This window comes from Hyperolius riggenbachi, chromosome 1, assembly GCF_040937935.1.
Source record: "Hyperolius riggenbachi isolate aHypRig1 chromosome 1, aHypRig1.pri, whole genome shotgun sequence".
Lineage (NCBI taxonomy): Eukaryota > Metazoa > Chordata > Amphibia > Anura > Hyperoliidae > Hyperolius > Hyperolius riggenbachi.
In genome coordinates this window covers 318,857,934-318,883,631 of record NC_090646.1, presented here as the reverse complement: position 1 = coordinate 318,883,631, position 25,698 = coordinate 318,857,934, and the positions used below count along the sequence as shown (strand labels likewise).

At 43.3% G+C, this 25,698-nt stretch overlaps 1 protein-coding gene across 2 annotated transcripts in view; it reads right to left on the bottom strand.

Moving 5' to 3' along the window:
- REST (RE1 silencing transcription factor) overlaps positions 1 to 25,698 on the bottom strand; it is a 145,091-nt gene that overhangs the window by 6,077 nt on the left and 113,316 nt on the right. The gene's annotated exons all lie outside the window — the stretch shown is intronic.

Sequence of the window (25,698 nt, the reverse complement as noted above, 5' to 3'; positions counted from 1 at the left end):
GGATGGCCCACTGAAACCATATATATATATAAAAAGCATATGTATACACATTAGAAAAACATATACATACCTACCATATTACTCTAAGGGAAAATTGCTTTTATAGATTATATATTTTCTGTCCCTAACACTTAGGGATGAGCGTAATGACCTAATTACGAATTTCCGAAATTTCGCGAAATTACTACAATTACGATTTTAGCAGTAATCGAAATTTCGTAATTTTCGCAAATTACGCAAATTTTCGTAATTACGATTACGAAATTTAGTATTTTAAAGTTTGCAAAGGTTTGTATCCCTCTAGATGCCTAAAATGAATAGCCCATCCATCCCTCCCTCCCTCTCTCTCTCTCTCTCTCTCCAGAGATTTGTAGTATTTCAAAACCATACTCACATTCATGACATGTCCAGGGATCAAACCCAGGCCAACCACATGGAAGACAGCTATGCTCACCACCATACCACCAAACACACACTAAATAGACTGCTAACCTAAATCTTACTTGTAGACAGTCATATGAGACACATGCTGGGTGCAGGGCTTTGTGATTGGACCATGCGATAGAGTGAGGTGCAAAAATGAAATCATGCCTAGCAGAGGATGGTTTCACAGTGCTAAATGCTAGGCTGGCTGTGGTGCAATTGGTTAGTGTGTCTGGCTGGTAACAGCAAGGTTACAGGTTCAATTCCATCCAGGCATGTCTTTTCCTTTTGCGTTCAACAGTTGTCCAAACAGAGCCAACAGAGCCCCAGATAGCCATGTAGAGTTAGGTCACAGCTAGCCTGGCTGTGGTGCAATTGGTTAGTGTGTCTGGCTGGTAACAGCAAGGTTACAGGTTCGATTCCATCCAGGCATGTCTTTTCCTTTTGCGTTCAACAGTTGTCCAAACAGAGCCAACAGAGCCCCAGATAGCCATGTAGAGTTAGGTCACAGCTAGCCTGGCTGTGGTGCAATTGGTTAGTGTGTCTGGCTGGTAACAGCAAGGTTACAGGTTTGATTCCATCCAGGCATGTCTTTTCCTTTTGCGTGCGCGCGCTGCGCCATTGAACCCCATGGGGTATTTTGCGTGCGTAAAACTTTACGCATGCAAAACTTTGTGCTCGGTGTTTGGACAACTGTTGAACTCAAAAGGAAAAGACATGCCTGGATGGAATCGAACCTGTAACCTTGCTGTTACCAGCCAGACACACTAACCAATTGCACCACAGCCAGGCTAGCTGTGACCTAACTCTACATGGCTATCTGGGGCTCTGTTGGCTCTGTTTGGACAACTGTTGAACGCCAAAGGAAAAGACATGCCTGGATGGAATCGAACCTGTAACCTTGCTGTTACCAGCCAGACGCACTAACCAATTGCACCACAGCCAGCCTAGCATTTAGCATTGTGAAACCATCCTCTGCTAGGCATGATTTCATTTTTGCACCTCACTCTATCGCATGGTCCATGGTCCAATCACAAAGCCCTGCACCCAGCATGTGTCTCATATGACTGTCTACAAGTAAGATTTAGGTTAGCAGTCTATTTAGTGTGTGTTTGGTGGTATGGTGGTGAGCATAGCTGTCTTCCATGTGGTTGGCCTGGGTTTGATCCCTGGACATGTCATGAATGTGAGTATGGTTTTGAAATACGAGAGAGAGAGAGAGAGAGAGAGAGAGAGAGAGAGAGAGAGAGAGAGAGAGCTGGCTGGCTGTGCTATTCATTTTAGGCATCTAGAGGGATAGAAACCCTTACAAACCTGAAAAAGTAAAATTTCGGTTGGAGACACGAAATTCGTCATTACGGGAGTGAAATTTCGATTACGAAATTGTAAATTACGATTTGAAAATTAATTACGAAATTACGAATTTGGGTCGTAATGTTAAATTTCGCATTCGTAATAAAAGCAGTTCGAAATTTCGAAAATTTCGGCTCATCTCTACTAACACTTGCAAGAGGTTACTACATGCACCTGACTTCTAGTTAACACTATAAGTATAAAATATGTACACATTTATATAAAAAAGTAGAAATTGCAAAAGATGCCCATAGGCCACACTAAATCTATTATCTTTAGCCTCTAGGAAACCTTGTTATGCTAAAAAGCTCCAGGGGAGAGGTGGGGCAGAGTCTCTGGTTATATGGCAAGGTATTCTAACCTCCTTCCCTTCCTCTCTCGTATTCCTCTCTCCTGTGTGGGGGAGGACGCCGGTGCTATTTGTATACACTATTTAATGAGGGAGAGGGGTGCTTATCTATGTCGGATAGCTACTAGGTATCCGGGCGCCGTTTCCAAGCCGCGGCCGCCGGAGGTTCAAATAAAATCTATACTGGGCTGTTAGAGCAGGCGAAATCTCGCGTGATTCGCCGCTCGACGTCACCTCTCTGTGTGATAGGCTGGCATAGGGGAGCTTAGGATGGGATGGGCGTGTCTGAGAGTACGGTGCGTGGCCAGTTTCAAAAAGAGTGTCGGCCATCTTGGTTGTGGCTGAATGTTTGTATTAGGTGGCCATCTTCCAAGGGGCATGTTGTAGAGCGGCGGCCATCTTATTGTAGATAGGCTGTTGTAATAGCCATATAGTATGACAGCAGTCAATATTATAATTAAAGAGGCTGCGATCATATGTTAAAAAGTATGGAGTTGTGGACAAGTTGTGTGGGGGTTTAAGAGAGGACTGGACAGTAGTAAAATATAGATATATGTATATAAATATGATTAGATATCAAATTCAGGGAAAGAAGTTGAAACAGGGGAAATTCTTTTAGAATACACATATACATGATTCACTGAGGTGTTTTGTCGCCCCCTTGTGAGTTCCTATATATTACACGTTTTTTTTGACTATTAAACTAGTAATGAAAAAAGCTTTATACATATACATAACTCAGCTCAAGACAGTTATATACTTTACTTTATGTGATCTTAGGATCTAATTCATTTGTTTTATCTAATCTATTTCATTTGATTTAGACCTTGGTGCGGGATAAGTCAATAAGAAGAATAAAATATATAAAACTTAAAAAGTAGCTGAGAACTACATAGTTTTAGATATAGGCTTAAGAGGGAAATTAGGCTACTGATGCTTGTTATGTCTTCTTACTTCTATTGTTATTTTGTTTTCGGCCAGACCAGGAAAAAGTAACTTATATAATGATATGAGGAAATAATCCTAGAGTATTCTTTTATCGTACATGTTCCCTCTTTGGGAGCATTGTTGTTAGAAGTATTTCCAAGGAGGTTAGTACTGTATGTAGGGGAGACTGGTTTAGGTGATCTGGGGGACTTGGGGGAGGGGGGGTAAGGGAGGGGAAAGGCAGGAAATGAAGAGGAGGAGTCCTCACGGGAGTCATCCTTATTAGCGGATGATGGATGTCTTTGATTATTTAAAGGTTATGTTCCAGACATATGTTTAAACCTTCAGGCTGCAAGGTATTTAGTTGGAAGATCCAGTACATCTCTCTTGACTTCAAGACCCCGTTTCTGTTTGCAATCAGTTCTGGAATTTGTTCTATAGGGCTGATTTCTGTTCCTTCTACGGTCTTATTGTGGTGAAAATTATAATGTCTGGATAGGCCATGTTTTAGGAAACCTCTCTGGATGTTTCTCCTATGTTGGCCCCATCGTACCCTGAATGGCTGTGTTGTTCTCCCCACGTATTGTAGCTTGCATGGGCAAGTGACTACATAAATAACATAGTCACTAGAGCAATCTAAAGGGCCTGTGATTGGATATGGAATTTTTGTGACTGTTGATGTGATACAGGTTAGATATTGTTGTATTATTGTACAGCATAGACATCTGGACTGTCCACACTTCCTCGTAGTCTCCTTTTTCTGTATTTGATTCTGGTCACTTATGTTTTTGATGGTAATTTTGCTTGGTGCCAGTTGATTTTTAAGGGTTTTCGCCCTTAAAAATATACTCGAATATTCATCACCATATAAGTCTACAGTCAATATGGCACTTTCTTAATCAGGAAGGAACTTTCCCTTTAAAACAAAGATATTTCATAGTACAAGCAATTTCGTTTATACTGACACACAACTTCTTTGAATTCCTGGGGACCATCTATCTGCAAACGAGGGGAACAGCTATGGGGGCGGGGTTTGCACCAAGTTATGCAAATTTAACTATGGGGCCCAGTATAGATTTTATTTAAACCTCCGGCGGCCGCGGCTCGGAAACGGCGCCCGGATACCTAGTAGCTATCCGACATAGGTAAGCACCCCTCTCCCTCATTAAATAGTGTATACAAATAACACCGGCGTCCTCCCCCACACAGGAGAGAGGAATACGAGAGAGGAAGGGAAGGAGGTTAGAATACCTTGCCATTTACCAGAGACTCTGCCCCACCTCTCCCCTGGAGCTTTTTAGCATAACAAGCTTTCCTAGAGGCTAAAGATAATAGATTTAGTGTGGCCTATGGGCATCTTTTGCAATTTCTACTTTTTTTTTTTTAAAGATTCTTTATTTTTAAGAACATTTTGTAGAAAACATTACATAAGAATATGCATATTGAATAATACATTCAGCATAAGTGTATAGAAGCATTGGTACAGTGCAAGTATTGTCTTGATAGCAATCCAGTACTATCAAGCACCTTTTCTTATTACAGCTCTAACTAAACTACCGTCTGATATCGTAAGAGACAGATGAACCTGGAATAAATTTATAAAGCCAAAAGCGGCCAAGTTATCCCGTAGCTATACAACAAAGGGGGTCCCAGGGCCCATAGGGAACATACACCCAGGACACCATTATAGCCACGTAACAACTCAGCTTGGAAGTCTAACAAGGTAGCCATCTGCAAGCTTAATCTATATCAATCTATATTAAATGAGTATAATATAGTCAGGAAAGGAAGAAAGAAGAAGAAAAGAAAGAAATAAGAGAATGAAGAGAATGTGTACTGCTCCATCTAGGCGCCCGCCACCCTACACGTCTACCAGCCAAGGGGATTTAGTAGTATTCATCTTGTGGTTCCATGGGGGTGAGAGTTTGGGGCATATTAGATCTAAGTGGATGTGAGAGAGGCATATCTGGGTGATTCTTTAAATTCGAACCATCCAAACCAAGTTTTCCAATACTGATCCCGTTTTTCCCTCATGCTAGCAGTTAGATCTTCCATTTTTTCCACCCAGTCAATTTCTCTAAGCCACTCCTGTATGGTGGGGGGTTCCGGGGATTTCCACTTTCTAGCTATCAGAATTTTAGCGGCATTAATCAGATGTCTAGTGAGGGTTTTTTTGTATTTCTTGATCGACCACTGATTGTGGTGTAATAGGAAAAAGGCGGGGGAGTCGGGGGGAAGGAAGTCAGTTAGTGTATGCATTATTTCTCTCACATCTTCCCAGAATTGCCTCAGTTTGCTGCAGGACCAGAATGTATGTATTAGAGTGCCTGTTTCTAACCCACATCTCCAGCATAGTGGGGAGGAGGACGGGTACATTTTGTGGAGCCTAGAAGGGGTCAAATACCATCTGGTGAATACTTTATAGCCTGCCTCCTGGCTCCTTGAGGAAATAGCGGACTTATGAGAGAAGACGAGTATTTTGTGCCATTGCTTATCAGAGAAGTATGTGTTCAAATCCCTTTCCCACTTGACCTTGTATGCGGAGCAGGGGTCTTCCATGTCATTTAGTAGTGAATATACCAGGGAGAGAGTGCCTCTTATCGTCCTCCTGTCCATGCACGTTTTTTCAAAGAGTGAAAGGGGTCTGGAAAAATTTGCCTTTGATCCTTGTGACATGAGAAAATGGTCGAACTGAAGGAGGCTCCAAGCATCGAGGTTGGGGGCATTAAAGGAGACCCGGAGTTCTTCAAGGTTTACCCACCGTCCTCCTAGTATCAAATGCATAGCCCTAAGAGGGGCGTCCCGTCGCCATTTCTGGTAGCTATTATTACTGAGACCTAATGGAAAATTAGGATTGCCCAGAATGGGAAGGAGGGGAGAAGGCCATGGTGAGATAGCTGAATTCTCTCTCACTTTCAGGAATATTCTCAGGGTTTGGTTGATTAAAGTCGTGGCCATCGTCGGAGCGGGAGGGGAACGAAGCGACCAGGGTATTAGATCTAGTTTGTTTCCCATTAGTTCCTCCTCAATACCCACCCATCGTTTGTGAACTGCGTGTCTATGCCAGTCAATGACTCGAATAAGAACTGCTGCTGCGTGATATAGTCGGGGGTTCGGTATTGCCATACCGCCCAGCTCCTTGGGGGCCGTCTGAATAATATATTTCAATCTGGGTTTGCGGCCTTTCCATATAAAGCGAGAGAAGGCTTGGACGACCTGTTTAAAATATGAGGAAGGTATACATATAGGTATCGTTTGAAAAAGGTAAAGGAGTCTTGGCATAATTGTCATCTTGATGATGCAGCTCCTGCCAAACCAGGAGAACTGGGGTTTATCCCAGTTTATAAGGTCCTGTTTAATGCGTTCCAGGGCAGGGGGAAAATTATGGAGGAATACATCTTGTGGATTCGGTGTGATTTGGATGCCCAGATATTTCAGGGATTTACTGGGCCATTTAAAGGGGAAATTGCTCTGTAGGGAGAATTTGAGGGGTCTCGGAAGGAGAATTCCCAGGGCTTCGCTCTTATCATAGTTGATCGACATATTGGATATTTCACCATAGATCTTAAATTCTGCTAATAGATTGGGTAGCGAGATATGAGGATTGGTTAGGTAAAATAGGAGGTCATCAGCATATGCTGCTATTTTCGAAGATGACTTGGGAAAGGTGACTCCCTGTATATCTGGATTTGCCCTTACCATGCACAAGAAGGGCTCTAGAGAAAGAGCGAAAATTAAAGGAGACAGGGGGCATCCCTGGCGGGTCCCATTATGTATAGGGAACGAGCCAGAGAGTACTCCGTTTGCCCTAACTCTTGCTGTGGGACCTGAATAAAGGGCTAGTATTCGCTTCATCATCCCATCTGCCACGCCAATATGCCTGAGAGTGCCCTCGATGAGGTCCCAGTCCACCCTATCAAAAGCCTTTTCGGCATCCGTTGATAGTAATAGAGTTGGATCGGACTGTGACCTCACCCAGTGCAGTACATTTAGAGTTTTGATAGTGTTATCCCTGGCCTCACGACCAGGGATAAAGCCCACCTGATCAAGGTGTATTAACCCCGGGAGGAGGGGAGCCAACCTGTTAGCCAACATCTTTGAGAATAATTTTAGGTCCACATTAAGGAGGGATATTGGTCGGAAGCTTTTACATAGAGCTGGGTCTTTTCCCTCCTTAAGTAAGACCGAGATGTGTGACTCGAGCATGTGTGTAGAGAATGGCCCCCCGCCCTCCGAGGACTCAGATGTAGAATTGAAGGCCGTCAACATGTGGGACGAGACAATGGAGCGAAATTTTTTATAATACTCCGGTGTGAAGCCATCTGGTCCGGAGGCTTTACCCATAGGGTGTCTGGGAGATAGCGATCTGGAGCTCATCTTCGGTAAGGGGACTTTCCAGCATCTCAATGTCCTCTGTGGAGAGCTTAGGCATCTTAGAGCGTTTTAAGTAATCTATAATTTTGGCCTGCCTAGCCTCCCTAGAAGACTGTGAGGGGTTAGGTGATAAGTTATAGAGATCAGAGTAAAAATCCCTGAACACCCCAGCTATTTCCTCATACTTATGATGCAGGATCGAATGTTTATCTTTGATTTGGGGGATATAATTAGTCGTTTGTTGAGTTTTCAAGGCCTTAGCCAGTATGGAGCTGCACTTGTTGCCAAACTCGTAAAAAGTGCGGCGACATCGCAGGGCGGCATATTTAGCTTTAGAAAATAGCAGTGATTTAAGACGTTCTCTCTCTTTAGTGAGTGACGTCAAAATTAAGGGAGACCCCCCTCTTTTATGTTTCATTTCTAAATTTCCAATGTTAGTTATGATTCCTTGAATTTCTTTATCACGCTCTCTCTTCCTTCTAGCCCCTTCTCTGATAAGCAACCCTCTTACAAAACATTTATGGGTTTCCCACACTACCATAGGGGAAGTATCTTGTGTAGTATTTATTTGGAAAAATTCTTCCATCTCAGCTTTGATTTTGGCAAAGATATTTCTATCTTCAATGAGAGAATTATTCAGTCGCCAGGAGTCTGGGCCTTTCCTATTTTCGTTCAAATTCAGATCTACGGTGACAGGAGCATGATCCGATAGATGTATATTACCAATATTAGATGCGGTGGAGATTGAGAGTAAATTATGTGACAGGAAGATGTAGTCAATTCTTGTATAGGAATTGTGAGGGTAGGAGTAAAAGGTGTAGTCAAGTCCTGTGGGGTTATGTAGTCTCCATACATCAATCAACTGCATAGATTTAAGCAGAGATTTACATTTCTTTAATAATTTATAAGAAATTGGGGATTTCTTAGAGGAGGAGTCTATCTCCGGTTCGAGAGTAAGGTTGAGGTCTCACCTAACATAATACTGCCTTCAGCAAACGAGTCTAATTTTGTCAGGAAGGCTTGAAAGAACTGCACTTGTTGCACATTAGGCGCATAAAAAGAGCCAATAGTGATTTTCTGGGAGAATATTGTGCCTTTGATCATATTGAATCTACCCTGTGGGTCCTGATACTGATCAATCAATGAAAAGGGAGTATCCCTAGATAATAAGATGGCTGTTCCTTTAGTTTTAGACTCTTGGGGTGTGCTAAAGAAGGCCGATTTATAGTATCTATTTAAAAGCTTTGGTACAGAGGGGCCTTTGAAATGTGTTTCCTGAAGGCACACTATATTGGCACGTTCTTTATGGCATAAGTGCAACAGTGAAGACCTTTTTTCTGGAACGTTTAATCCCTTGGCGTTCAAAGAAAATAATTTAAGTAACTGCTGGAATGTAGACCCTGGATAGCAGGCTCCCGGGGAGCAGGCACACAGTTCTCAGAGGAGAGATAGAAGAGACAGGTAGAAGGAAGGATAGTAAAGAGAAAAGCAATAGAACAGAGTAGATGTGTGTAAGAAACCACACTTGATGGTCTAATAACTTATCATTAATTGCCATTATACCTGGGCCGGTCTGGCCTAGTACCAGCCAACCTTAGAGTGAGATTTAACTCTCTAACGAGGACACTTCCGGTTCCTCGTTGGTCTTTGGCGAATCGCCCTGGGGAAAGAAAGCCCGCAACCGAACAGCGAGGGCCCCCTTGCCCCCGGGCGAGCGCATTTCGAATGAAAGTAAACACCTAGTTCTATGTTAACAGTGAAACATTAACCTGGTATGTAAAACGTCCCATATTTTGAAGAGTAAGTGGGCTAGACAGATCTCAGCCATGCTTCAGGCTCTCACTTATTGAGCCGCATCTCTCCTATCCCATAAATGAGGAGGCATGTTGCCTCAGTCTTATCTGTGGGCACCCCCCCACCCCCACCCACCAAACCCGGGACTCCCGCGGACATAAGTGGGTTAGCCCAGCTTTCGCTGAGGTGCATGCTGCTATCTACAAGCCGCCCCCCGCTCCCCCCCCCAGGCCTAGGGTCTCTGCCCGCACCTCCCAAGCCAGCTCCCACATCCCCATAGGAGATAATATAGTAATATGTAACTTTAAAATCGAGTATTCTCCATTTCTTCAGGTAGAGAAAAGAAAAGGACAAAAAAGAGAGAAGGCATATGTAGCCCTTCCATCCATCATTGCATACGTCAGAGTATCATAGAATGAGTGGTTAGCATATATGGAGGAGTCATGTCCTATTTTCATGTGAAGGAGACATCATGGGAGAGAGGCACGGCGGCCCATCATCGGGTACCAGGGGGGGAAGATGGGGGGCAGGGAGAGACACCCGCCATGCAGGTGGACAAGGCCCATCTAGGGACCCATTCGCGAGTTCAGGAAGTCCAGGAAAACAGAAGGGAGGGGGAAGAGGGAGATGCCCTTCTGCAAACAGTGCAGGTCCCAGAGGCTCGGGCGTAAAGGAGGGCGATGTTTAGGCCTGGGTACAGTTATAGGCCGTGTTTAGAGGACAGTATATTTTCCATGGGACTGGAGAAGAGGCGGCAGTGGAAAGTACTCACAGTTCAGCTCGGCCTAATTGGTCTTCTTTGTCTTTTGCGGGCGACCCGAATACGCTGCTTCAGGGTCCCATTCCGGTAGCTCAATTGAAGATAGGGAGAGGGCCTTTGTGAAGGAAGACAGGTCCTCTGGTTGGCGGAGTATGCTAGATGTCGATCCCCTCGTTCCTATCAGCTGGAAAGGGAAGCCCCAGCGATATTTCACGCCGGATTGCTGCATGGCTTGTAAGAGAGGGCGTAGTGCGCGGCGTTGGATGAGAGTGGATGGCGCCAGGTCTTGGTAGAGAACGACTGTAGCATCTTCCCAGAACAGCGGGCCTTTATCCCTTGCGGCGGACATGATGGCCTCCTTGTCCACGTAATTATGTAGGCGACATATAACATCTCTCGGCTGCTCTTGAGGTGATGGTGCCGCTCGGAGGGCCCTATGCGCCCGATCGAATTTGAGCTTCTGGTCTGCAGGGCGATTGAGCACGCTATTAAAGATGGTGCGCAAGGTAGGTAATATGTCGTCCGCTTGTACGGATTCGGGGAGGCCTCGGATCCGAATGTTATTACGCCGCCCTCTGTTTTGCATGTCTTCCATCTGTGAGCGGATGGACTGATTCGATGACCGCTGCTTCTCCCCTGCTGCTTTAAGGGCCTCGATCTCTGCACGGAGTTGCACAATATCGGTTTCCGTGGTTGTCACGCGGTCTGAGAGGCCTGTGATGTCCGAGCGGATCACTGCAATCTCCGTCCTTGTAGAGGAAACTATCCGTTCCGTTTGTTCATCGAGGTCTTGTTTGGTAGGCAGACTCCTCAAGTACCTCCATATATCTTCTAGGCTGCCCGCATTCACCGAGCTCTTGGTGGCGGTGTCAGAGGCCTGCGGTGTAGGGGAGGACGGATCCGCCATCTTGGGAACCTCTCTGTTAGTGGTGGCCTGTTGGAAATAACGGGTCACTGGTCTCTGGGATGAGTTCTGTGAGCGGCGCTTTCTGGCTTTGCTCCTCTTCCCTTTTTCCATACCAATCTGACCCAGAACCGGAGGGTGTAAACAGCTTTATAATCGCTATAAAAGCATGCGGACCCGGGAGCTCAGCGGGAGCACGTCTTCACTCCTCCATCGCTGGCTCCGCCACCTGCAATTTCTACTTTTTTTATATAAATGTGTACATATTTTATACTTATAGTGTTAACTAGAAGTCAGGTGAATGTAGTAACCTCTTGCAAGTGTTAGGGACAGAAAATATATAATCTATAAAAGCAATTTTCCCTTAGAGTAATATGGTAGGTATGTATATGTTTTTCTAATGTGTATACATATGCTTTTTATATATATATGGTTTCAGTGGGCCATCCCCTGACAAACCAGACGGCTTGCCCTCACTCTGGTAGTGGTATAAGTAGTCTCCAGTCCACCTGATTTTTATTATGTAATATACTATGCACCTTATTAGTATTTATTTATATTTTCATGTACTATACTGCTATAGTTCATATGGCTCTGTACTGATTGTTCAACCAATTAGGCATTACTTAATTAATTTATTATATTTTAATTGATATGTGATAAAATGTCATGTTTTAACAATTAACTTTTGAACTGCTTGTTTCTGAGCGCTGTTTTTTATGACTTTTAAGGCACTGCTGACCCGAGGAAGCGGTTTTTACCGTGAAACGCGTTGTCTTGTGCAAAATAAAATAGTTATATAAAAGAAAACCCCAGTTTGTATACTTCCCGAAAGGGGACATCTAGAAGGTAGGACCACACCATTTAAATATTGAATGCTGTATCTACTTTAGAGTGAATATATACTTCCTTGTTACCGGGCGCCTCCTACTCCCTCCATAATTCTACCTAACCCCTTATTTCAGGGGAAGATCACTATCGGAGTGTTCCGATAAATCTAACTTTTTGGAGCTGCGACCAAGAACAAAGACCGAGTGGGGACGGTACTTCCCCACGGGCGCGAACGAGTGGTTGCCTCATACAGCAACCTACCTTTGTGAGTATAAAATTTGTATTTACTCAATCTTTCCATACCCACTAACGTACTACACCATATTGGGCTCCCGGACGTCTCTTGTTTTTTCACCCAATACCTCTACAGTTTCCACGGAAGGATCCAAGTGTTTTTCCGGTCACAGGAGGAATCCGGTAGTAGACCACGAGATCGAATTCCTCGAGGAAAGAGCAACACACCGAGCCAAACTGTTGGACCAGTTCAAGCTCAGTAACTACAGATCGACTAATGCAGAAACCAACGAAGAAGGAGCAGCGCCAACCCAGGAAAGAGAAACTATAGACTTGGGCCCCATATTCTTTGCCCTGGAAAAACTCCTAAAGACTGAGTTCTTTAATTTAGCAGATATCCAAATGCAGGAAACCTACATTGAGGAGAAAATATCCCCGGGTGGACTGCGGGTCTTTACGGAATCACCCTTTCCGGGGGACCCAGAGTTCACCGAGGAGTGGTATAACTACCTGGAATCATGCTCTAGTGGCATGATGGAAAGAATAACAAACAAACGGAAGTCCATAGTAGTGGAATTACAACCTCAGATACAAGACAAAAAAGATACACTATTAGCCCATTCACGGACACACCAGTTCAAACGCTGCTCACAAGTGCTAGACACAAAATTGAGCAGGTTTGAGCTGGAGATTTCCGAAAACAAATTAAATAAAATTAATCGTGATAGAGACCTCTATCGCAATTACCTCCAAAGATCTCAGAAACCTAGAGGATTCCCCCCCCCCCTAATCAACCATTACAAAACTCAGAGATCCAGACAGGCCCCGATCCACTAGGTAAGAACGAGGACCCCACCTCGGCTGTCCCTATTCAAATCACCAATGACCAACCGCCTAGAGCTAATGATTCACAAAACTTACCCGTTTATCACTATCCCTCAAGACCTATTAGGTTATTTCCCTATAAGAAAAAAACTCCTTATAGAGGTCGAAGAAGATCCCCACATAAGGAACCACAAAACGAAACTAAACGCTCCAGCAAAGAACCGATAAGGCCCAAAAACCAGGAGAAGCCATCTACATCCAAACAATCGATGGAGAAGAATGCCCTTCTAAAAACCCAAAAAGGAGGTGAACTTGTAACTACCAGAGATCAATTAAAAACTCCAAAACTTACAGTCAGTGAAAGATCTGATAGATTAAACAGAATACTGAAGGAAACAGAAGAGGACAGGGAGGTGTATAGCACTCATATAGGAAAAGACCCATCAGGCACCGAACAAAATAGAGCTATCTCCCAGGACTTACTGAATCTGAGCGTATATAACTCAGAATCAGAGGACACCTCCAGTGAAAGCACGGACCTGACAGACGACCTTGGGGACATAACAACTTCCCCACAACCATCTACTTCCACAGCTATTAAAAGAGATCACTATAACCAAGAAGAACATTAGCAAACCCAGGAGAACCAGAAATGTCATGAAAAGTGAACAACTACCCGTGAAACAGATCACAGACTATTATCCATTAAGACAAGGAGAAAACAGTAGCATTGATTCCAACCTCACAGGAAAAACCTCCTCTTCCTCTTTTTTAGAATTACCGACGGTCATGAGAGAGACACCACCATTATGGCCACAAATCCCGAACCCCACAGGAACACAAAGCCCACTTACCATCTCCACACCAAGGAGGGTCACAAAGAGACAAGCACCGAGCCCAGGAGAAAAAGGGGAAGGAGAGGTGGTAAAAAGATCAAACCGCCAACCATCAGCATAAAGGAGAAAAAGACTACCAAAAAACCTATTTTTAACTTGTCTGCCTATACACTCAATGCAATAGAAGAAAAAATTCTAAGCAAAGGACTCTCCTTCTGTCCTACAAAACCAGCCAGTTTGTATGAATTGTTCATAGATTTAAATACTTTCACGAGGAAATTAACTTTAAAAAGATACTTTGCTATGAAGAAGCTCAAAGAGGATCCACATATTTCAGGGAGAAATGTGACCCCGATTATATTAAATACAGAAAATCCTGTGGATAACATCTATATTGATCATGAAGACGTGAATCTGGAAAGATACATTCATACTGAACTAAAGAAAAAATCAACTTTTTATCCAACCAACCATAGGGGCCCATATATAGAAAGCTTCTATGCACAAGTCCTAAAGGATTTCAAAGAAATGGAATGGAAAGTGGGAAAACAAAATCTGAGTAAGAAAGAACAAGCAACATTGAAGAATCTAAAAGATAACGAAGAAATAGTGATAAAGACAGCAGATAAGGGAGGAGGAGTAGTTCTTATGAATAAACTGGATTATATTAGGGAAGCACAAAGAATCTTAGAAGACGCAGACTACTATACCAAACTGGAAATAGACCCCACCAAAGAATATACAACAAGCTTACATAGCCTCATTAAATGGGCATATGAAGAGGGCATCATTCATAAAGCAGAGAAAGAATTTGTCACAATACCAAACCCACCAATGGCACATTTTTATCACTTACCTAAAATCCATAAATCACTCACCAACCCGCCAGGACGTCCAATCATTGCTGGAATCGATTCTCTTACCGCTCATTTATCACAATTGGTTGATCTACATTTACAACCACTGGTACACAAACTACCTTCCTATTTAAAAGACTCCACACAACTACTGGCCGAACTTGAAAATATAGACTGGAAGAAGAGCTACAGATGGGTAACCCTTGATGTTAGTGCTCTATACTCGAATATTCATCACCATATAGGTCTACAGTCAATATGGCACTTTCTTAATCAGGAAGGAACTTTCCCTTTAAAACAAAGATATTTCATAGTACAAGCAATTTCGTTTATACTGACACACAACTTCTTTGAATTCCTGGGGACCATCTATCTGCAAACGAGGGGAACAGCTATGGGGGCGGGGTTTGCACCAAGTTATGCAAATTTAACTATGGGGCTATTGGAGGGGTTACTCCTCGGTCCTCAAACACCATACAGCAACCACATTGTCCTCTTTAAGAGATATATTGATGATCTGTTGTTTATTTGGGAAGGAGACGAGACCTCAGTGAAAAACTTTATGGAATACATGAATGGGAACGATTGGGGGATCAATTTCACGTCCAATCAAAATCCAGAGGAGATTGAATATCTAGACGTCGTGCTATATCATGAGAAAGGAAAAATAAAATCGAGGAATCACTTCAAATCAGTGGACGCAAACGCATATGTGGATTTCAACAGCTGTCATTACAAGCCTTGGAAGACTAATATCCCCTATGGACAATTCATAAGGATCAGGAAGAATTGTTCAGATAAAGAAATATATAACAAACAATCAAAGATATTAACCCAAAAATTCACAGAGAAACATTTCCCTAAGAGCCTCATTTCGGAAGCTAGAAAAAGAGCCGGAAACACAGAGAGAGAAACACTACTCAAGAAGACTAAAAGGGATATAGAAAAGAAAAATGAAACGGAACCCAGTTTTATAACAAGATTTTCCAGCAACTACAAACCTATCAAAGGGATTATAAACAAACACTGGCCATTAATACTAAATGATCCCTATCTCCGCACAAATCTACAATCAAAACCCAGATATGTGTTCCGTCAGGCGAAAACCCTTAAAAATCAACTGGCACCAAGCAGAATTACCATCAACAACATAAGTGACCAGAATCAAATACAGAAAAAGGAGACTACGAGGAAGTGTGGACAGTCCAGATGTCTATGCTGTACAATAATACAACAATATCTAACCTGTATCACATCAACAGTCACAAAAATTCCATATCCAATCACAGGCCCTTTAGATTGCTCTAGTGACTATGTTATTTATGTAGTCACTTGCCCATGCAAGCTACAATACGTGGGGAGAACAACACAGCCATTCAGGGTACGATGGGGCCAACATAGGAGAAACATCCAGAGAGGTTTCCTAAAACATGGCCTATCCAGACATTATAATTTTCACCACAATAAGACCGTAGAAGGAACAGAAATCAGCCCTATAGAACAAATTCCAGAACTGATTCCAAACAGAAACGGGGTCTTGAAGTCAAGAGAGATGTACTGGATCTTCCAACTAAATACCTTGCAGCCTGAAGGTTTAACCACTTCCCGACCGCCTAATGCACAGGGACGGCCGGGAAGTGGAGCCCTTAAGGACCAGCTCACCCACAGAGGAGGCGGTCCTTGTAAGGGCATGGGCGGAGCGATCGCGTCATCCGTGACGCGATCCTCCGCCGGCGCCTGTCACCGCTCGCCCGCCGCAACATCCCGCCGGCTATACGGAAGCGCCGGCGGGATGTTAACCCCGCGATCGCCGCATACAAAGTGTATAATACACTTCGTAATGTTTACAAAGTGTATTATACAGGCTGCCTCCTGCCCTGGTGGTCCCAGTGTCCGACGGAACACTAGGGCAGGCTGCAGCCACCCTATGTCGCACCCAAGCACACTGATTTCTCCCCCCCCCTGCCCCAGATCGCCCACAGCACCCCTCAGACCCCCCCCTGCCCACCCCCCAGACCCCTGTTTGCACCCAATCACCCATCAATCACTCCCTGTCACTATCTATCAACGCTATTTTTTTTTATCCCCCCCCCTGCCCACTGCCCCCTCCTGATCACCCCCCCACCCCTCAGATTCTCCCCAGACCCCCCCCCCCCCCCGTGTACTGTATGCATCTATCCCCCCTGATCACCTGTCAATCACCCATCAATCACCCCCTGTCACTGCCACCCATCAATCAGCCCCTAACCTGCCCCTTGCGGGCAATCTGATCACCCACCCACACCAATAGTTCGCCCGCAGATCCGACATCAGATCACCACCCAAACGCAGTGTTTACATCTATTCTCTCCTCTAAACACCCACTAATTACCCATCAATCACCCCCTATCACCACCTGTCACTGTTACCCATCAGATCAGACCCTAATCTGCCCCTTGCGGGCACCCAATCACCCGCCTACACGCTCAGATTGCCCTCAGACCCCCCCCCTTATCAATTCGCCAGTGCAATATTTACATCTGTTCTTCCCTGTAATAACCCACTGATCACCTGTCAATCACCCATCAATCACCCCCTGTCACTGCCACCCATCAATCACCCCCTGTCACTGCCACCCATCAATCAGCCCCTAACCTGCCCCTTGCGGGAAATCTGATCACCCACCCACACCAATAGATCGCCCGCAGATCCGACATCAGATCACCTCCCAAGGGCAGTGTTTATATCTGTTCTCTACCCTAAACACCCACTAATTACCCATCAATCACCCCCGTCACTGCTACCTATCAGATTAGACCCCTATCTGCCCCTAGGGCACTCAATCACCCGCCCACACCCTCAGAATGCCCTCAGGCCCCAGCCCTGATCACCTTGCCAGTGCATTGCTTGCATCTATTCTCCCCTCTAATCACACCTTGAGACACCCATCAATCACCTCCTGTCACCCCCTAGCACCTGAACAGTCATTTTGAGACATTTGGTTTCAAGACTACTCACGGTTTTGGGCCCGTAAAATGCCAGGGCGGTATAGGAACCCCAGAAACTGACCCCATTTTAGAAAAAAGACACCCCAATGTATTCTGTTAGGTGTATGACGAGTTCATAGAAGATTTTATTTTTTGTCAAAAGTTAGCGGAAATTGTTTTTTTTCACAAAGTGTCAATTTCACTAACTTGTGACAAAAAATAAAATCTTCTATGAACTCGCCATACACCTAACGGAATACCTTGGGGTGTCTTCTTTCTAAAATGGGGTCACTTGTGGGGTTCCTATACTGCCCTGGCATTTTAGGGGCCCTAAACCGTGAGGAGTAGTCTAGAAAACAAATGCCTCAAAATGACCTGTGATTAGGACGTTGGGCCCCTTAGCGCACCTAGGCTGCAAAAAAGTGTCACACATGTGGTATCGCCGTACTCAGGAGAAGTAGTATAATGTGTTTTGGGGTGTATTTTTACACATACCCATGCTGGGTGGGAGAAATCTCTCTGTAAATGGACAATTGTGTGTAAAAAAAATCAAACAATTGTCATTTACAGAGGTATTTCTCCCACCCAGCATGGGTATGTGTAAAAATACACCCCAAAACACATTATACTACTTCTCCTGAGTACGGTGATACCACATGATTGGCACTTTTTTGCAGCCTAACTGCGCTAAGGGGCCCAAAGTCCAATGAGTACCTTTAGGATTTCACAGGTCATTTTTGTTTCAAGACTACTCCTCGCGGTTTAGGGCCCCTAAAATGCCAGGGCAGTATAGGAACCCCACAAATGACCCCATTCTAGAAAGAAGACACCCAAACGTATTCCGTTAGGAGTATGGTGAGTTCATAGAAGATTTTATTTTTTGTCACAAGTTAGCGGAAAATGACACTTTGTGAAAAAAAAAATTAAAATCAATTTCCGCTAACTTGTGACAAAAAAATAAAAACTTCTATGAACTCACCTACTCCTAACGGAATACCTTGGGGTGTCTTCTTTCTAAAATGGGGTCATTAGTGGGGTTCCTATACTGCCCTGGCATTTTAGGGGCCCTAAACCGTGAGGAGTAGTCTTGAAACAAAAATGACCTGTGAAATCCTAAAGGTACTCATTGGACTTTGGGCCCCTTAGCGCAGTTAGGCTGCAAAAAAGTGCCAATCATGTGGTATCGCCGTACTCGGGAGAAGTAGTATAATGTGTTTTGGGGTGTATTTTTACACATACCCATGCTGGGTGGGAGAAATATCTCTGTAAATGACAATTTTTTAATTTTTTTTACACACAATTGTCCATTTACAGAGAGATTTCTCCCACCCAGCATGGGTATGTGTAAAAATACACCCCAAAACACATTGTACTACTTCTCCCGAGTACGGCGATACCACATGTGTGGCACTTTTTTGCACCCTAACTGCGCTAAGGGGCCCAAAGTCCAATGAGTACCTTTAGGATTTCACAGGTCATTTTGAGAAATTTTGTTTCAAGACTACTCCTCATGGTTTAGGGCCCCTAAAATGCCAGGACAGTATAGGAACCCCACAAATGACTCCATTTTAGAAAGAAGACACCCCAAGGTATTCTGTTAGTAGTACGGTGAGTTCATAGAAGATTTTATTTTTTGTCACAAGTTAGCGGAAATTGATTTTTATTGTTTTTTTTTCACAAAGTGTCATTTTCCGCTAACTTGTGACAAAAAATAAAATCTTCTATGAACTCACCGTTCTACTAACAGAATACCTTGGGGTGTCTTCTTTCTAAAATGGGGTCATTTGTGGGGTTCCTATATTGTCCTGGCATTTGAGGGGCCCTAAACCGTGAGGAGTAGTCTTGAAACGAAATTTCTCAAAATGACCTGTGAAATCCTAAAGGTACTCATTGGACTTTGGGCCCCTTAGCGCAGTTAGGGTGCAAAAAAGTGCCACACATGTGGTATCGCCGTACTCGGGAGAAGTAGTACAATGTGTTTTGGGGTGTATTTTTACACATACCCATGCTGAGTGGGAGAAAGATCTCTGTAAATGGACAATTGTGTGTAAAAAAAAAATTAAAAATTGTCATTTACAGAGATATTTCTCCCACCCAGCATGGGTATGTGTAAAAATACACCCCAAAACACATTATACTACTTCTCCTGAGTACGGCAATACCACATGTGTGGCACTTTTTTGCAGCCTAACTGCGCTAAGGGGCCCAAAGTCCAATGATCACCTTTAGGCTTTACATGGGTGCTTACAAATTAGGCAACAAGCAAGAGGATAGCCGGCACATGCAAGCAGGATAGCATAAAATAGCTTTATTCTTGAGGCTTCATGCAAAGTAGCATAACATCAATGTTCATGTAAAAAATAGTAGTCCTACCCGTTACTTAGAGTGGCTGTGGGGTGAGGTGGGAGCGGTGGGGGCCCCCACCGATCCCACCTCACCCCACAGCCACTCTAAGTAACGGGTAGGACTACTATTTTTTACATGAACATTGATGTTATGCTACTTTGCATGAAGCCTCAAGAATAAAGCTATTTTATGCTATCCTGCTTGCATGTGCCGGCTATCCTCTTGCTTGTTGCCTATTATATCCTGCTTTCCTTCAAGTCTGAGCACGCAAATGACAGCATAACCTGTTACTAATCCTCTGGCAGTGCATCATTGTTTCTGTGTATGCTTTGCAGCAGTTGCAGTGCCGGTTCTATTGTGTCTACCTCTTGTTTGCTTACAAATTAGCACCCCCCAAAATGCGAGGACAGTAAACACACCCCACAAATGACCCCATTTTGGAAAGTAGACACTTCAAGGTATTCAGAGAGGGGCATGGTGAGTCCGTGGCAGATTTCATTTTTTTTTTGTCGCAAGTTAGAAGAAATGGAAACTTTTTTTTTTTTTTGTCACAAAGTGTCATTTTCTGCTTACTTGTGACAAAAATTAATATCTTCTATGAACTCACTATGCCTCTCAGTGAATACTTTGGTATGTCTTCTTTCCAAAATGGGGTCATTTGGGGGGTATTTATACTATCCTGGAATTCTAGCCCCTCATGAAACATGTCAGGTGGTCAGAAAAGTCATAGATGCTTGAAAATGGGAAAATTCACTTTTTGCACCATAGTTTGTAAACGCTATAACTTTTACCCAAACCAATACATATACACTGAATGTTTTTTTTTTAATCAAAAACATGTTTGTCCACATTTTTCGCGCTGCATGTATAGAGAAATTTTACTTTATTTGAAAAATGTCAGCACAGAAAGTTAAAAAAATCATTTTTTTGCCAAAATTCATGTCTTTTTTGATGAATATAATAAAAAGTAAAAATCGCAGGAGCAATCAAATAGCACCAAAAGAAAGCTTTATTAGTGACAAGAAAAGGAGCCAAAATTCATTTAGGTGGTAGGTTGTATGAGCGAGCAATAAACCGTCAAAGCTGCAGTGATCTGAATGGAAAAAAAGTGGCCGGTCCTTAAGGGGGGTAAAGCCCACGGTCCTCAAGTGGTTAAACATATGTCTGGAACATAACCTTTAAATAATCAAAGACATCTATCATCCGCTAATAAGGATGACTCCCGTGAGGTCTCCTCCTCTTCATTTCCCGCCTTTCCCCTCCCTTTCCCCCCCCCTCCCCCAAGTCCCCCAGATCACCTAAACCAGTCTCCCCTACATACAGTACTAACCTCCTTGGAAATACTTCTAACAACAATGCTCCCAAAGAGGGAACATGTACGATAAAAGAATACTCTAGGATTATTTCCTCATATCATTATATAAGTTACTTTTTCCTGGTCTGGCCGAAAACAAAATAACAATAGAAGTAAGAAGACATAACAAGCATCAGTAGCCTAATTTCCCTCTTAAGCCTATATCTAAAACTATGTAGTTCTCAGCTACTTTTTAAGTTTTATATATTTTATTTTTGTTATTGACTTATCCCGCACCAAGGTCTAAATCAAATGAAATAGATTAGATAAAACAAATGAATTAGATCCTAAGATTACATAAAGTAAAGTATATAACTGTCTTGAGCTGAGTTATGTATATGTATAAAGCTTTTTTCATTACTAGTTTAATAGTCAAAAAAAACGTGTAATATATAGGAACTCACAAGGGGGCGACAAAACACCTCAGTGAATCATGTATATGTGTATTCTAAAAGAATTTCCCCTGTTTCAACTTCTTTCCCTGAATTTGATATCTAATCATATTTATATACATATATCTATATTTTACTACTGTCCAGTCCTCTCTTAAACCCCCACACAACTTGTCCACAACTCCATACTTTTTAACATATGATCGCAGCCTCTTTAATTATAATATTGACTGCTGTCATACTATATGGCTATTACAACAGCCTATCTACAATAAGATGGCCGCCGCTCTACAACATGCCCCTTGGAAGATGGCCACCTAATACAAACATTCAGCCACAACCAAGATGGCCGACACTCTTTTTGAAACTGGCCACGCACCGTACTCTCAGACACGCCCATCCCATCCTAAGCTCCCCTATGCCAGCCTATCACACAGAGAGGTGACGTCGAGCGGCGAATCACGCGAGATTTCGCCTGCTCTAACAGCCCAGTATAGATTTTATTTAAACCTCCGGCGGCCGCGGCTTGGAAACGGCGCCCGGATACCTAGTAGCTATCCGACATAGATAAGCACCCCTCTCCCTCATTAAATAGTGTATACAAATAGCACCGGCGTCCTCCCCCACACAGGAGAGAGGAATACGAGAGAGGAAGGGAAGGAGGTTAGAATACCTTGCCATATAACCAGAGACTCTGCCCCACCTCTCCCCTGGAGCTTTTTAGCATAACAAGGTTTCCTAGAGGCTAAAGATAATAGATTTAGTGTGGCCTATGGGCATCTTTTGCAATTTCTACTTTTTTATATAAATGTGTACATATTTTATACTTATAGTGTTAACTAGAAGTCAGGTGCATGTAGTAACCTCTTGCAAGTGTTAGTAGAGATGAGCCGAAATTTTCGAAATTTCGAACTGCTTTTATTACGAATGCGAAATTTAACATTACGACCCAAATTCGTAATTTCGTAATTAATTTTCAAATCGTAATTTACAATTTCGTAATCGAAATTTCACTCCCGTAATGACGAATTTCGTGTCTCCAACCGAAATTTTACTTTTTCAGGTTTGTAAGGGTTTCTATCCCTCTAGATGCCTAAAATGAATAGCACAGCCAGCCCTCTCTCTCTCTCTCTCTCTCTCTCTCTCTCTCGTATTTCAAAACCATACTCACATTCATGACATGTCCAGGGATCAAACCCAGGCCAACCACATGGAAGACAGCTATGCTCACCACCATACCACCAAACACACACTAAATAGACTGCTAACCTAAATCTTACTTGTAGACAGTCATATGAGACACATGCTGGGTGCAGGGCTTTGTGATTGGACCATGGACCATGCGATAGAGTGAGGTGCAAAAATGAAATCATGCCTAGCAGAGGATGGTTTCACAATGCTAAATGCTAGGCTGGCTGTGGTGCAATTGGTTAGTGCGTCTGGCTGGTAACAGCAAGGTTACAGGTTCGATTCCATCCAGGCATGTCTTTTCCTTTTGCGTTCAACAGTTGTCCAAACAGAGCCAACAGAGCCCCAGATAGCCATGTAGAGTTAGGTCACAGCTAGCCTGGCTGTGGTGCAATTGGTTAGTGTGTCTGGCTGGTAACAGCAAGGTTACAGGTTCGATTCCATCCAGGCATGTCTTTTCCTTTTGAGTTCAACAGTTGTCCAAACACCGAGCACAAAGTTTTGCATGCGTAAAGTTTTACGCACGCAAAATACCCCATGGGGTTCAATGGCGCAGCGCGCGCACGCAAAAGGAAAAGACATGCCTGGATGGAATCAAACCTGTAACCTTGCTGTTACCAGCCAGACACACTAACCAATTGCACCACAACCAGGCTAGCTGTGACCTAACTCTACATGGCTATCTGGGGCTCTGTTGGCTCTGTTTGGACAACTGTTGAACGCAAAAGGAAAAGACATGCCTGGATGGAATCGAACCTGTAACCTTGCTGTTACCAGCCAGACACACTAACCAATTGCACCACAGCCAGGCTAGCTGTGACCTAACTCTACATGGCTATCTGGGGCTCTGTTGGCTCTGTTTGGACAACTGTTGAACGCAAAAGGAAAAGACATGCCTGGATGGAATTGAACCTGTAACCTTGCTGTTACCAGCCAGACACACTAACCAATTGCACCACAGCCAGCCTAGCATTTAGCACTGTGAAACCATCCTCTGCTAGGCATGATTTCATTTTTGCACCTCACTCTATCGCATGGTCCAATCACAAAGCCCTGCACCCAGCATGTGTCTCATATGACTGTCTACAAGTAAGATTTAGGTTAGCAGTCTATTTAGTGTGTGTTTGGTGGTATGGTGGTGAGCATAGCTGTCTTCCATGTGGTTGGCCTGGGTTTGATCCCTGGACATGTCATGAATGTGAGTATGGTTTTGAAATACTACAAATCTCTGGAGAGAGAGAGAGAGAGAGGGAGGGATGGATGGGCTATTCATTTTAGGCATCTAGAGGGATACAAACCTTTGCAAACTTTAAAATACTAAATTTCGTAATCGTAATTACGAAAATTTGCGTAATTTGCGAAAATTACGAAATTTCGATTACTGCTAAAATCGTAATTGTAGTAATTTCGCGAAATTTCGGAAATTCGTAATTAGGTCATTACGCTCATCCCTAAGTGTTAGGGACAGAAAATATATAATCTATAAAAGCAATTTTCCCTTAGAGTAATATGGTAGGTATGTATATGTTTTTCTAATGTGTATACATATGCTTTTTATATATATATATGGTTTCAGTGGGCCATCCCCTGACAAACCAGACGGCTTGCCCTCACTCTGGTAGTGGTATAAGTAGTCTCCAGTCCACCTGATTTTTATTATGTAATATACTATGCACCTTATTATTATTTATTTATATTATCATGTACTATACTGCTATAGTTCATATGGCCCTGTACTGATTGTTCAACCAATTAGGCATTACTTAATTAATTTATTTTATTTTAATTGATATGTGATAAAATGTCATGTTTTAACAATTAACTTTTGAACTGCTTGTTTCTGAGCGTTTTTTTTTATGACTTTTAAGGCACTGCTGTTGACCTGAGGAAGCGGTTTTTACCGTGAAACGCGTTGTCTTGTGCAAAATACAATCGTTATATAAAAGAAAACCCCAGTTTGTATACTTCCCGAAAGGGGACATCTAGAAGGTAGGACCACACCATTTAAATATTGAATGCTGTATCTACTTTAGAGTGAATATATACTTCCTTGTTACCGGGCGCCTCCTACTCCCTCCATAATTCTACCTAACCCCTTATCTCAGGGGAAGATCACTATCGGAGTGTTCCGATAAATCTAACTTTTTGGAGCTGCGACCAAGAACAAAGACCGAGTGGGGACGGTACTTCCCCACGGGCGCGAACGAGTGGTTGCCTCATACAGCAACCTACCTTTGTGAGTATAAAATTTGTATTTACTCAATCTTTCCATACCCACTAACGTACTACACCATATTGGGCTCCCGGACGTCTCTTGTTTTTTCACCCAATACCTCTACAGTTTCCACGGAAGGATCCAAGTGTTTTTCCGGTCACAGGAGGAATCCGGTAGTAGACCACGAGATCGAATTCAATCTATAAAATTTGTATTTTTTGTACCTCTACTGTTTCTGTGTGTGTGTCTGTGTGTGTCTGTGTCTGTCTGTGTGTGTGTCTGTCTATGTGTGTGCGTGTGTCTGTGTGTGTCTCTCTGTGTGTGTGTCTGTATATGTGTGTGTGTCTGTGTGTGTCTCTGTGTGTGTGTGTCTGTGTGTATGTCTGTCTGTCTGTGTGTGTCACTGTGTGTGTGTGTCTGTATATGTGTGTGTGTGTGTCTGTGTGTGTCTTTCTGTGTGTGTGTCTGTATATGTGTGTGTTTGTGTCTGTGTGTGTGTGTGTGTCTCTGTGTGTGTGTCTGTATATGTGTGTGTCTGTGTGTCTCTGTGTGTGTGTGTGTGTGTTTCTGTGTGTGTGTGTCTGTGTGTGTCTCTGTGTGTGTGTCTGTGTGTGTCTCTCTGTGTGTGTGTCTGTATATATGTGTGTGTCTGTGTGTGTGTGTGTGTGTGTGTCTCTCTGTATGTGTGTGTGTCTGTCTCTGTGTGTGTGTGTATATGTGTCTGTGTGTGTGTGTGTGTCTGTCTGTCTGTGTGTGTGTCTGTGTGTATG